General features: G+C 40.5%; 1 protein-coding gene across 1 annotated transcript in view; it reads right to left on the bottom strand.

The window, feature by feature from the left end:
- Positions 1 to 12,820, bottom strand: part of LOC115504921 (60S ribosomal protein L7a-like) — a 122,672-nt gene extending 109,852 nt beyond the window's left edge. Inside the window, 1 exon segment of the mRNA XM_032591684.1 lies at positions 12,760 to 12,820. The gene's annotated coding sequence lies outside the window, so the exon portion shown is untranslated.
- Between the last annotated feature and the right edge of the window lie 114 nt (positions 12,821 to 12,934).

Consider the following 12,934-nt stretch of genomic DNA (forward strand, 5'->3'; position numbering starts at 1 on the left):
CCCAGGCGCCCCTCAAATTTAGTTTTTTAAAACCATGGTGTTGAAAGACACTGGTTGAGAATCTTGAGTCTAAGAATTTATTGAGGTTTTCCAGGCCCATACACACTCTGCGGAGCAAGTCGTGACTCTCTGGAACAAGGGGCAGATCTGGGAACCTGGGCTGGGCACCAGTTATATTGAGAGACCCACTGCTGCTGCCAGGCCACTAGAACATGATGAAATTAAACCCTGGCTGTGGGTCTAATAGCAATAAGGGGTATTTGGTATAGGTTTTAAGGAGCATGGGCATCCTCTCTTTTGTGAGGTGTTAGTTCCAGGTGAGGGGATTACAGGGTTTGGGGGAAGGGAAGATTCCTCAGAGACTCAGACTTCATGGAGTCTCACCAGAACTCCCTACTTAAAGTGTGAGAATCCTATTCTTTTCGGATATTTTCTGGTTCCCTTCACACTGGAAACTTGGCAAGGCTGTGAATTGAAACTGATGTAATTCTGCAACCAACAAAATTAAGTTTTGCATTTGATTTTTCAACTCTATCAGCCTTGTGGCTATAAGAAATAAAAAATCCTTTTAGGTCGGCCATAGAAGCTCTCTGAGTCTCAAACCAAGAACTGAACCAAGAGTTCAGGGACCTGAGATTTTCATTTTTCTGCAACCACTCCACTATACGACCAACCTACACTGTGGCCCTTGTGGTGATCACCACTGCCAAGCATGGCAGCTCCCGGGGCCCCCAAAGCACATGCTTCAGTTGGGATTTCATCAAAATCAACCATGTGTGATCATCTTATTGTGATGCCATCGAATGTCAGGTGTTATCAGCATTGTATTTCCCACTGGCAAGAGGTTCAGACCAAACCAACCCCAAAAAACAATCGCTGAGTTTTTGTCCTAGGACTATTCCTGGTACCAATTTTTATTTCAGTCAGCCTCCAGTCAAGAGATAGAAACCACCAGCTATTCAAACAGGGAGAGCATAACATAAAGAACTATACATTTGGTTAAAAAGTGGCTAGCTACTGAAAGTGGTAAAAGAGAAGTCTATGGTGTAATGGAGATGGCAATCACAGACTACAGCTATCATACTTAGGGCTGAAGGAATGGTAAACAAGGAAGAAACTTCAAAATATAGAGAAGGGATGTACCAGCCTAAGATTCAGGCCTCTCTAGGATGGCTTAGCTGCTAAAGAAACATGCCACCCATCACTGGGATTAAGAAGAAACCTTCCAGAGGACATGTAGTTGCTGGAGCCATGGGAGCAATCCATTACCACAAAGAATACTGCTGGGGCCAGCTGTGTGCTGATGCATTCATAGTCATGTGAAGGGGAAAAAAAAAAGCAGGAAGAAAATAAGTCCCTTCCAACCTTGAGAATTCCTTCAGCACACCCCCCACCCTTAGATGGAGCCTAACATCAACCCTGCTGGCAGAGAAAAACTATAGTTTGCAGAGTACAGGTCCGGGATCACAAAGTAGGTCAAAGAAAGGTGGATTTTTGTCTAAAGGAAAATAAATTCATAACCGAAACACCTAAATCCCAGGGCTGGGTGTAAAGATGGAGGGAGGTGAACAATTACAAGATACACGTGAGAGGCAGAATCACTTGGACTTCCTCTTGGGAGGGGAGTAAGAGGAGTCAGGACCACTTTCTTCTAGAGAGAAGGAGAAAACTGGGGATGCTCAGTCTTGTATCAAATGTGTTTTCATGGGGAATATAGGGAATTAAGAATTATATTTGGGGCAGATGTTGTATGTCTACGACACACTCAGGTCAAGGCGTCAAATGGGCAGATAGGTGGCAATACAAACCTGAGGTCTGGCTGAAGATAAAAATGAGCACTATCAGCATATAGAGGTTACTTAGGGTCACAGGTCTCACTGATATCGCCACCAAAGGAAATGTAGATAGATGAAATGGTCAAGGAATGTGCCCTGAGAAGCTCCAGCTTGTAGAAATCAGAGAAGAGATGAGGCATCAGTAAAGCAAACAGAGAAGCCAAGAGAGAAGAGGAAAAAACCAGGAGAGTTTGGTATTATGGAAGCAAAGAAATTGGTTTCCCTACAAAGTGATCAATTTTGTCAAACACATTGAAAGTGAAGACAAGCATCCGCTGGATTTAACAAGATGAGTTTAATGGATAGAGGAAGAGAAAAAGAGAGGATCAGAGAAATGGGTGATAGCAGGAGGGAATGTTGGGACTTCTAAACTGAGCTGTCTAATATGGTAGCTACTAGTCACAGGTGGCTACTGAGCACTTGAAATGTGCCTGTGCAGAGTGAGAGGCACTGTAAGTGCAAATTACACACCGGGTTTTAAAGATTTGATACAAAAAATATTAAATATCTCATTAATAATTTTTATATTAATTGCACATTAAAATGATTTTTTTAATATGTTGGGTTAAGTAAACTACAATACAATTCATTTTACCTCTCTTTTTACTTTTTTAACATGGCTGCCAGAAAATTTTAAATTACAGGTATGGCTCACATTATATTCCTGTTGGAGAGAACTGTACTAGAGCATGCTTGCATGCTAACAGAATGGCCAAAAGAGAAGCAGAGATCGATGATGTAGAAAGAAAAACAGTAAGCAGAAGAGGGAAGACCTTAATAAGCTTAAGTAGTGGGAGGAGGGGTGCAATCAAGGGCAGACAGACAGAAAGACAGGTGTACATAGGTAGATATTTGTCCTATCCTTTAAACAGACACTATCCATTCTTTTTAAGTTGCCATTGAAGGTTAATAAATACTTATCAAAGCCTAGGTTGCAAATAAAATCTTGATATGCTTCTGAAGGTACAGATCAAATTGCAATAAAATAAGAAATTAATAAGAAAAAGACAGCAAACCCAGTCCAATTACATGAATATTACAAAACAGTTTTCTAAATAACTTTTGGGTTAAAATGGAAATCAACACTAGAATACAAAATGTTCAGAAATTAATAAAACCAACTACATTTCAAAACTTATGGGATACCACAAAAACCTTAACTGAAAAGAAAATTCAGAGCTTTTAGTGACCTTACTAATATATATAGAAGACTGAAAATAAATGACCTTAGCGTTCAATCAAGACACTTAAAAAAAATCAAAATAAGCCAAGAAAATAGGAGAAAGAAAGTAATAAAAACAAAAGGAGAGATTAGTGAACTAGAAAGCATAGCAAAACAAAACTGCATAGGCCCAATAAATAAAATAATGGGTTGTTGTTTTTTTTTTGTCCTTGAATGCTATGGCACAAAAATCATTAGCAAGTCTGACCAAGGGCGAAAAGGGCAAGGAAACATAAATATATATAATGAAAAAGGGAATATCACTGAAAATAAAGAGTTTTTTTTGTAATTCTAAGATTTCCAATATATGCCAATAAATAGACGATATTTACTTATTTATTTATTTATTTATTTATTTATTTATTTATTTATACGTAAGCTCTACACTCAACATAGACCCAGAGATCAAGAGTCACATGCCTCACCCACTGAACCAGCTAGGCACCCTGAAATAGACAGATTTTTTGAAAAGATAAATTACTAATATCGGTTCACAAAGAGAGAAAATTAGCCAAATAATCGAAGAACTTGAAAGTGTAGCAAGAGATCTAACTTCAAAAAAACCACTAGGTTCAAATTACTTTATACCAGAAAGTCTAACATATCTGAAAAGACAGCTAATTCCCGAGTTATTTAAGTTATTCAGATAATAAAAATCATGACAAGCTTCCCAATTTACTTTATGAAGAAGTTTAATCCTGATACTGAAAGCTAACAATGCCAGCAAAAATATAATCTTGGGTCATTTTTACTAATGAATAATCATTTAAAAATCCAAAGTATAATATTAGCGAATCTAACGTATCAGACCATCAGATATGTTTGTGGCAAGTAACAGAAATACTGACTCAAATTCTCTTTAAAAATGAGGATATTTCTTGGGGCGCCTGGGTGGCTCAGTCGGGTGAACAGCCAACTCTTGATTTCAGCTCAGGTCATGAAACCAGGGTTGTGGGACTGAGCCCTGCATTGAGCTCCTCGCTGAGCATGGAGCCTGCTTGAGATTCTCTCTCTCTCTCTCTCTCTCTGCCCCTCGCCCCTGCTTGCTCTCTCACTCTCTCTCTCTCAAAAGTAAAAATAAAATAAAAAATAAGGATATTTCTTGACTCAGCAGGATGTCTAGAGGTAGAATAAGTTTCAGGGCAGGCTGTAGTTCAATGATGCCATAAAGAATCCAGATATTTTCCATCTTTCTGCTCCGCCACCCTTGGTATTCTGTCACTCCTAGGTCTGTAGCACCATAACTGCAATATTTGTAAGTATCCAGGCAAAATGTCCAGAGAAAGATGAAAAACTGACTTTCTTTGATTTTCACTCAGGATCAAGAACAGTTTTGCCAGAAGTTGTCCTAATGGGTGTTATGTCTCATTAGCAAGAACTGGATTGAATGCCCGTTCTTGAACCAATCCCAGTAAATGGCACGGTACAATTTTAGTCCAGAGCATCAGAATCCCCTGGAAGACCTGGTAAAATACATACCGCTCGGTCCCACCCCCAAAGTTCCTGATTCGGCAGGTCTGGCGTGGGGCTTGATAATCCGCATTTCTAATAAATCCTGCACAAAGGTAAATAGGCAGGAGGGAACAGAACTGAGTAGGGTTGTTTGCAGATTTCTCTAGCGCCTTCTCTAAAGTGGTAAGAGTCTGCCTCCAGCAACAGGAGAGCTTAGGCCCTGCCTTGATGAAGAAAAGGAGGAGGTTTTTCTGGCTTTGCCACTTCTTCATTGCCTTCAGCTCAAAATAAATTTTATGTCAAAGAGGCATATTTGGGGGTGACATTCTGTTTCTTTGCATAGGTATGCAGTGATATTAAAGCTGATTTTTTAAACCCTTATAATAAATTCATTTAATTTGGGTCAGCTTCACTACATAAAATAAGATTTCTCTCTCCTTCCTTGTCTTCTTCCCAACTTTCTATATCTATTTAGTTTTTGTCCTTTATCCTCCTTTTTATCTTTTAATTTGGAAACAAACTGTAAATAGCCTCTAAACTAGGACAATATTACTTTCCATTTTCCATAACAAGAGACATCTTCATCTGTTATATTTTTTTTACCAAAAACATATCCTACCTTATTTGTATATTTTGCCTGCAGATTTTTTTTCCTTATTATTTCTAGTACTTTTAGTTACATCTGTTGATTAGAATTTTTAACTCTCAGGAACCCTAATATTAGCGAAAACTAGGAGGCTGCCTATTGTGAAGTGTTTATGACGCACCAATGTTCTGTAGTAGATTTGCAAATGTACAATAAACACATCATTTCATAATTTCTAGGAGCATATGCTTTTTAACAGACAATTTTTTCAGTGTGGCAAGAAGAATGTGTTATTAACAGACCCAAATATCATTTGCCTCTTTAATATAAGAAGCCAAAGTAGATAAATTTATATTTAGCATTTAATGTTTCAGCATTTTATCTGACTGGAAATGATCTAGATATTCAACAAATATCTAGTATGTTAATTTAGTTTAACTTAGTACAACTTTAAAGATTCAACTTCCCAAAAAGATTTTGGAAACTATTTTTAAGCAGACATGTTTTATAAAACATAATCATTGTGGAAAAGTTCATTTCTTTTTTTTTTTTTTTAACGTTTATTTACTTTTGAGACAGAGAGAGACAGAGCATGAATGGGGGAGGGTCAGAGAGAGGGAGACACAGAATCTGAAACAGGCTCCAGGCTCTGAGCTATCAGCACAGAGCCCGACGCGGGGCTTGAACTCACAGACCGCGAGATCATGACCTGAGCCGAAGTCGGCCGCTTAAACGACTGAGCCACCCAGGCGCCCCAAGGAAAAGTTCATTTCTAAACTTATTCCACTTACATGTGTTTAATTCACATGTTCTAAATGATTATGTTTAGATTACTCACGAACATTTCATGACACATTAGACAAAGTTAGCCATAATCTTAAGTTATTTCTCTTGCTGATAATTTTTGTAACATCAAACATCATAGAAGCGAAGCATCTATAAAGTTAAACATGTGGCTTCTCACTCTCTGTCTCCATCTCTAACATACATTAAGCAATTTATTTTTATTATATGTTTTGTTCTTAGGATGATTTCAAACTTTCATAATCTTAAATATCTAATAGAGACAACATAAGCTCGTTTGACTAGTCTTAATTTTTGTAAGTGCCTATTTTTTAAGCCAATTAAATAGAGCCCTTTTACAACTTATTTTTGGTAAAATACCATCTGGAGGTAGAAAAGTATCACATATATATAACATACATATGTAGACATATATAAACATACGGACACAAACAGAAATCTTACAGCTCTGATTTGAACATTTTAGCAATGAGACAAGATAACACAAAAACTCACAAGTAAAAGAACAGTTGGATCTAATTGTGTTTCTGGCAGATGGAACAAGTTAGGTTACACACTCAGATTGCTAAAACTTTTTTACTATTATTTATGCAGAAGACTTTTAGGATTTGTATTTGCCCTTGATATGTAATCTTATGGAGGCTGTGGACTAAATTTTGGGTAAGGGAGTTTTCATAGTAGTATGTTTTCTTAAAAAACTTCCCCCTCCCAACCTTTTTTTGTACATGGTGTAAGTTAGGGTCCAACTTCATTCTTTTGCATGTGGGTGGATGTCCAGTTTTCCCAATGTCACTTGTTAAGAGACTGTCTTTCTTCATCGAGTGGCCTCGGCACTCTTGCCAAAGATTATTTGACCATGTACGTAAGGGATTATTTCTGGGCTGTCTATTCTGTTTCATTGGTCTATACGTCTATATTTATGCAGGTGCCATACTGTTTTGATAACTATAGCTTCATAATATGTTTGAAATCAGAAAAGCGTCAAGATTTCCAACTTTGGGGGTGTTTGGGTGACTCAGCCGGCTAAGTGTCCAACTTCGGCTCAGGTCATGATCTTGCGGTTCGTGAGTTTGAGCCCTGTGTTGGGCTCTGTGCTGACAGCTCAGAGCCTGGAGTCTGCTTCGGATTCTGTTCTCCCTCTCTCTCTGCCCCTCTCCCTCAAAAATAAATAAACATTAAAAAAAGTTTTTAATGAAAGACTTCCAACTTTGTTCTTTTTCAAGATAATTTTGAGGCTATTCAGGGTTCCTTGATGTTCCGTATGAATTTTAGGATGGATTTTTCTATTTCTGCAAAAAATAACTTCAGGATTTTGATAGGAATTACACTGCACCTGTAGATTGCTTTGGGTAGTTGACATCTTAATAATATTGTCTTCCAATTCATGAATATGGGATATCTTTCCATTAATCTGTGTCTTCTTTAATTTCTTCTAGTAATGTTTTATAGTTTTTGGTGTACATGTGTTTTAAATTTTAAACACAAAACTTTCAAGCAGTCACAGGAAAATACTTTAAGGTCTGTTCCTTTATAACGACTGCGCTAATGTTATTTACTTCAAATCTACTATTTAAATGCAGTAATTATTAAATGCCAGAGTTATCAGCAGAAACTGTGCTGGAAGACAGTTTGAACCACAATCAATCTTGAAATAAATGAGGTCCACATATACAGAGCTGACTATATGATGGAGAGTTCTCCAAATTAACTTGTATGCAGAATACTTTTATTCCCCAAAGAAGAAGTAATTAAAATGTGCTAAGCTGGAGCTTATGTATACATTCCTAAAACTCAACAAGAACTGCAGCAATTGTTGACAATTTAGACCAACATCCAGATTTTTCTAGGACTGTTTTATCACCAACATTGCTTAGAAGTGCCAGATTTTGTTAATAATAACAAGCAGACTGATCTTATTACATTTAAATTCCCAGGCGATGCATAACTTGATTCCCTGTCCCTGGGGAGGACTTCTCCCACCACTGACCTTTAGTTCGCTCCTGGCACTAGGCCTCAGAGAGTTTGCCTTCGGAAGCTAGCAGGCCGGTAGCGACTCCGTGCTTATCTCCCCTCAGCCATCAGTCACCTGCCGCTCTGCTTCTAGAGTGCCTGCCACTCTCTGCTCTTCTCAGGACCGCGTCATGGCTTCTGCTTACTACCCTCCCTGACCATCTCTCAGCTTCTGTCCCGGCTGTGAACTGCTGACTGAATCTGCGCTCTTGCATTCCAGCCACCAAGAGAAGATCCCATAATAAAACACTTTGTGCCAGGCTCCCTCACGGGCTGCTAGCCAGTTTAGAGGTTGAACTGCCTTTGGGCCAGACACCCAGACCTGCGCAATCACCAATGGCCAGAGTGGCAGGACCATGTGGCCAGCTTTCCTGTGGAGGGAGGTCCAGGCAAAGCAGGCAGGCATCCAAACTTGTTCCTCTCCAAACTTCCCTTTCTCCTTGTTTTCCTTCTGTCTCCTCCCCACCAGCTCTTGTGACTTCTGTGCTGACCACTTTCTCTCTTTTCTCTCTCTCTTCCCCTTTCCCCTCTTTCCTCTCTATGACAGTTTCTATGGATCTCCAGATATGAAGCTTCACAAATTTATATTCACTGCCCGCTCTGTAACAGTAATAAATTCTTCCCTATATAGCCTCAGGCCCCTTATGCTCAACTAAAAGCAGATGAGAGAACTGGCTACCAAATAAACTTAAGTTGGCATGTGGTCTTTAGTTACCCATGATTGTATGACATCTCTAAACCTAATCCTTTAACACTTTGTAACAAATACCCCCACCCCACCCCCACCAATCATTATTATCTGTGAAAATTTACTAAGCAATCTCTTTCAGGGTAAACAGTAAACTTCTAGGGTGCTTTACTTGGGAAAATAAATGTCAGAACTTACTACTCCAGAGCCCTACTGAGAGTTATTCATCAGCCTAGCATTTTACAAGTTGTCGTCCTTTCATTTTCTCTCCCACATTGGTTTCTTTCCAGAATGCAGATGTCCTGTAGCAGATACAGTAGGGGAGAAGCAACCGCGTTACACAAGACAAAGAAGGGCAGTGGAGAGATTAACAGCCCTACTCACTAGCAGGTGGACAGCACTGTCCTGAATAGCAGGAACAGTTTCCTGTGGGCCAGCCTTCTTTCTATTTTTACTTCTGAAAAAGACAATCAGATTTAACATGAGAGCTTATAAGAACTGCTTTTAAAAACCCAAGCCCACCTTCCTAACATTAATTTCAAGTTTTCCGTATCTCCTCCTACACGCATAAGAATTTTTCCCTAGCTACAATTATAACTAGGGACACATTGCTCTTTTATTTCCAGCTGCAGGCAGACAGACTTTGTTGGTGTGGCTGCAGGAGGTAGACAAATGCTTCTCCAACACTTTGTGTAATCTAGCCCAATGCCCACCACATCTAACGGGTCACAAATGTTTACCAGTAAAAAAATATGGTCAAGCCTTTAGTAGTTCACAACCTAAGGAGAGAACAAGAGAGAGAAACGTAATGCACTATTGATTTTCCAAATGACCATTGTCAATTCCTTCACCTTTTCCTTCAGTCTGTCCAAAGCGGTAAAGACAGAAGAGCCTATCAATCAGACAGGAGTCAAAGCCCTCTGAAAATCTCTGCAATCCCCTTCTTCCTGTCACCAGGGAGTTACTTCTAAGGACTTCAAGATTCTCCCCAACCCTGCCAGCAGCCTGACAACTTTTTTCCCCCTGATATCAGAGCCTCTACCCCCTCTGCAAAGTAAATCCCTCCCTTAGCCTCGTCTCCTTTTTTTCCACATTCTGGCCTCTCCCTGGAATGTCTTCCTTGCCCTGCCTCCCTTCTTCCTTTTTCCGTGGCACTTCTTTCCTCTGGAATGGCCTCAGCCCATGAAGCATCCGCCTTCCATGTAGTATGGAAGTTAAACTAACTCCCTACAAGGGCCAGGCAGGACAGATGGTGTTCTTTCAACTTTGCACATTAAGTATATGGGAATATTCTTTACTTTGACAAAGATATGCTCTATCTTGTTCCTCCTGGAAACGTATGGCCCTTGGTCAACCTTTCATTTTCACAATTTTGATAGAATAGGGATACATTAGGATAGGATCCATTTTCCTCCTAATTCTACTCTAAGAAAAACAACAGTGCAAGAGTGGGGTTAAAATGACAATAGGCACTTAACGTCAGTAAGTGGCGAAGGACCTTCTGAATAACAGGGAACATTTGCACCCTTAGAAGGCTTCTCTCCAGCCACTGTTCACCCACATGGAATACAGGTCCAGTGTGGCTACACCTTCTGCCTTTCCAGGAGACAGAAATCCAGATATTTTTGCAAAAAGAAAGAAAGAAAGAAAGAAAGAAAGAAAGAAAGAAAGATCTATCTTTCAAATGTTGTCAGCTAATTCAAAAGAATTTAAAATGCTACAAAGACAAAGCAAATAAGCATGCAGAGTGCATGAGGATTTCTGGGGTGCAGTCTCTGGAGCTATAAATGCTAACAGGCGTTTATCAGATTTTATTATACGTGCATTTGCTTAATTTACAACAGACAGTTCCATGATTATGCTTTTTATAGCGATCAGTGGTCTGTTTTTGTATTCATTCTCCATATTTGTGGTATATCTGTGTTTCCTATGCTATCTCCATGGTGTTATTAATAATGCATTAAGATAAAATTACCCTCCTTTCCCTCCTCTCTTTCTCCCTCCCCCGCAAAAGGATTTAAGACATAGCACTTTCAAAACCAAAGCCTGGAATCAAATTAGTTGAGATATCAAATTACAGTAGCTTTATGGAGTTCTCTAGAGTGGCTAGAAATTTTACCAATAATCTTACTGTAAATCCTTGTTCAGAGGAGAACTGAGTAAATCCGGTTAGCGTACACACACACACACACACACACATGCACCCCACACACAGCACTACGATGCAAACTAAAACTGCAGTATGTGAGTCACTTCTCTTAACACTACCATGTGCCTTCCTAAGGCTAAGGAGCTTCATGCAGAGGATTTTTCCCACTTCTGAACTCCAACCATTTGGCACCCTCTCCCATCAGCATTTACTCCATAATTTTATCAAAACTGCATGTACATCTGCCTTCCCTATAAGAGCAGGGACTGCAGTCACCAGGCCTGGCACAGTGCCATGCACATAGTTGGCAAAGAAAGATGTATTGCATAAGCCATTATCATCAGCCAAATAACAGCTACCATTTCCAGAGCACTTACTATGTGCTAAGTAGTTTACCTACATTATCCTGGAGGCTTTCCCAGACCAGACCATCCAATGCAAAGCAGCACCCCAGTCACCCTCTAGCACATAACCTTATTTTATTTCTCTAAATAGGATTTACTGCTATCTAATATATTCTCATTTAGTTATGTCTCCCCCACTAGAATGAAAGCTCCAAGAGAACAGTCATTTTGTCTATCTACCTCACACTTGGCACATAGAGAGCAAATAAATGAACCTAAACTTCCCACTTGCAACTCACCAGACTCTACACCCGAAAAACAAGTAATCCAGTGAAGAAATGGGCAGAAGACATGAATAGACACTTTTCTAAAGAAGACATCCAGATGGCCAATAGGCACATGAAATGATGCTCAACGTCACTCCTCATCAGGGAAATACAAATCAAAACCGCACTCAGATACCACCTCATGCAGGTCAGAGTGGCTAAAATGAACAAATCAGGAGACTATAGATGCTGGAGGGGATGTGGAGAAATGGGAACCCTCTTGCACTGCTGGTGGGAATGCAAACTGGTGCAGCCACTCTGGAAAACAGTGTGGAGGTTCCTCAAAAAATTAAAAATAGATCTACCCTATGACCCAGCAATAGCACTGCTAGGAATTTACCCAAGGGATACAGGAGTGCTGATGCATAGGGGCTCTTACACCCCAATGTTTATAGCAGCACTTTCAACAATAGCCAAATTATGGAAAGAGCCGAAATGTCCATCAACTGACAAATGGATAAAGAACATGTGGTTTATATATATATACAATGGAATCTTGGCAACGAGAAAGAATGAAATCTAGCAGTTTGTAGCAACGTGGATGGAACTGGAGGGTATTATGCTAAGTGAAGTAAGTCAGGCAGAGAAAGACAGATACCATATGTTTTCACTCATATGTGGATCCTGAGAAACTTAACAGAAGACCAGGGGGGAGGGGAAGGGGGAAAAAAAAGTTACAGAGAGGGAAGGAGGTGAACCATAAAAGACTCTTAAATACTGAGAACTGAGGGTTGATGGGGGGTGGGGGAGAGGGGAAAGTGGGTGATGGGCATTGAAGAGGGCACCTGTTGGGATGAGCACTGGGTGTTGTATGGAAACCAATCTGGCAATAAATTATATATAAAAAAAACTTCCCACTTCCTTGGGTGGTAGAGTTGACTTGGGTACAGCAGACCACAAGAAGTATGTTTTAAAATGCATATGTAGATTTCAGGATAATTGTGTTGAATATTTTATGGTTCATAATGAACTCTGGGAGAGGGGAGGGCAATAAAAGTTTAGTCACATTCTCCCAAGCACTGACTGACATAGGTGCTGGAATTTTTGCTGCAATACGAAAGCCACTTCCTCTGACATAAGGTCCCTTACACGTCTGGGTCTTGCCACATCCTCTGATATACAGAGTGCGTGATGGCTAGGCTGGCTGGGGCGGTCAGGATTCCAGAAGCTCACACTTAAAGAGGGGTAAGTGGAGGGGTCAGGCGACCAAGAGTGAGCGTAAAGGAGGATCGCGGATTCGTCATCCCCCACCCCGATTCTCCGCCTTGGGGCTCCCCTTCTACTGCGACCCGCTTCCTTGCACCACCAAAGCCCAGACGCACTGCACGATCAAACCTTCTCACCCCCAAGCCTTCAGGGGTCACTGAGTCCCACGTCACGTGAGTGGAGACAGGCGCCGGCGCCCACAGGTTCCCGGCAGGTTCAGAGGCAGGAGACCAGGACCCAGAACTGACCCGCCCTTGCTCCGCCCCTCGCTCCGCCCCTTGCTCCGGCCTGCCCCGGCCGCCATCCCAGCCC

Source organism: Lynx canadensis, chromosome F1 (genome assembly GCF_007474595.2).
Source record: "Lynx canadensis isolate LIC74 chromosome F1, mLynCan4.pri.v2, whole genome shotgun sequence".
In the NCBI taxonomy this organism is placed as follows: Eukaryota; Metazoa; Chordata; class Mammalia; order Carnivora; family Felidae; genus Lynx; species Lynx canadensis.